We start from the raw sequence: 2,256 nt of genomic DNA, 5'->3' as shown, positions 1-2,256 counted from the left end.
GCTGTGGTTGAAACCAAATGCAGGCAGAGTAGGTATGTTAGCTCGACACATATTAACAAATGTTAAGACACGCATACTATTACACGAACATTCTTTAGCGCAACACAACACCTCATTATGTTAAGGCATAGGCATCCAACATATATCCAACTAATAAAGTCGCTGACGTTGCGGCACGTGTAACTCCAGACTATGAAACGGACGGCCAGCAACACAAATCTAGCAAAACGGTGGGAACTACAGAATCAGCACTTTTGGTCACGTAGCAGTAGCGACAGATTTAAAGGCTAGCCAAAAACGCAGAATCGCGGTCCGAGTCAGCTGGCACGACCTATCTTATGGGCGCGCAATGTAACTGCACAGTGAAAGACGCTACTCCCTTCTGGGATGACGTGAGAATCCGCGACATTTGGATTTTGCCGGCGCAAACGTCGCAGCTGATTGCTCTCTCACAACGCAGGGTTGCCAATACCGATATATTGCAGTAATTATCAACTTTTATAATTCAATTTGTTCAATATGTTTGAAATTTTCTTAAAATAACTGAAAATCATAGTCGAATGCTATTATTTATAAATATGTAACCTATTTTTAATAGTTTGTTTTCAGTTTTGATATTTTATATTGTAAAAAATTGTAATTGAAAACAAAGATGGCTGATTTCTGCGTTTTTTACCACGTTTTTCACTGTGCACACATTTTGCCGATAAGGAAGGAAAAGGAAGGAAGGGAGTAGCGTTTTTCACTGGCTAGCCTTTTAGGGCTGGCATTAAGATGGATAAAATGTAAAGTTTAGTTTTTAGTTGGAGTTGAAGGAATAAAAGAGTATAGCTCCCGAAAATATATTTTTTTAAATCAACCGTTTGTGTTTGATTAACTGGTATATCCTACCATATGTAGGTTTTGAGACATTTTAAGGGTGTCAATATATCGATATCCGAGATTCTTACCTAATTTAAGCTTAAATGACTGGACTATTTATACTTTGGGGCGCTGATCAACGCATTATATTGATCTATGTGCTTCTAGAAAGCATCGTGAGGTAAGCGATCGTCTGCTGGTACTCACGTAACTCAGAACAATTGTTGTTGTTAGTACAATTGAGTGTATGCTCCTATATAGTATATGAGCAACTAAATTAAAATAACTTTATAACTATTAGAGTGTAACGTTAGGTGATATTGGGTCACCCCGCTGAAAGTACTTTCAAACAGGTAAAACTGCAATTTTGTGGATTGGGCGACGAATTATACTCTTTAAAGTTCGCACATCAACCATTCTGACTCATGCATCCTCTCCTGGGATAGCATCTATGACGCGACCAATTAGTCATCGTTGCGGTGGTACATTGTCCTCATGAATAAGATCCATTGCGTTCTTACCAACATTTCCATGGTCAGTGTTCCACTTTATTCTCCCTTTGAGATCGCTTATATAGTCCTGAAACCAACGTTTCCTAAATATTTGTTTGACGGCATTTATTTGATTCCATCTGTTGACTTGATTGACGTTGTCAGCTACTGCTCGCTCCGGAAAACTCTAAAGCACACGACCAGTTAAGTAGTGACCTGGAGTCAAAGCTTCGTAGTCGCTGGGGTCAGACGAAAGTGGTGATAGAGGCCGAGAATTTAGAACTGCTTCTATTTCTACCAAGGCTGTAGTGAGTTCCTCATATGTTAACTTGGTATTCATAACACAACGATTCAAATACCATTTGGCAAACGTAACTGCGGCCTCGCAAATACCACCTAAATGTGGTGCCCTAGGAGGGATAAAATGAAAAGTGATAAATTGATTAGCGTAATAATTTGTGATGACATCTTGGGTTTCCTTCTTGAAAAGAAAGGTTTTCAGTTCAGCAAGTTTTCTGCAAGCTCCGACAAAATTAGTTGCGTTATCACAGAAAATATCTGATGGAAGGCCTCTTCTTCCAATCATTTGCTTGAGTAATGCCAAAAATGCATCCGTGAACAAGTCAGAAACGACTTCGATTCTTTGTCGCAAAACGCACAAATATGTCTACAAAAGCTTTATAGGGTACCTTGTCCCTGATGCGAAGATAGATGTTGACAAGTCGACAGAAATCGACGCCACAATGAGAGAAGGGGAGTGTTGTTGTCAATCGCTCAACAAGAGGATTACGCGTCATATGTTGAAGCCATTTCGGTTTGTAACGAACGCAATGAATACATGATCGGACAATACGTCTAGTGAGATCACGAGCATTGACGATCTGGAATTGTAAACGAGTTAAAG

Source organism: Bactrocera dorsalis, chromosome 6 (genome assembly GCF_023373825.1).
Source record: "Bactrocera dorsalis isolate Fly_Bdor chromosome 6, ASM2337382v1, whole genome shotgun sequence".
Taxonomy (NCBI): Eukaryota; Metazoa; Arthropoda; class Insecta; order Diptera; family Tephritidae; genus Bactrocera; species Bactrocera dorsalis.
This window is presented reverse-complemented; position numbering follows the sequence as displayed.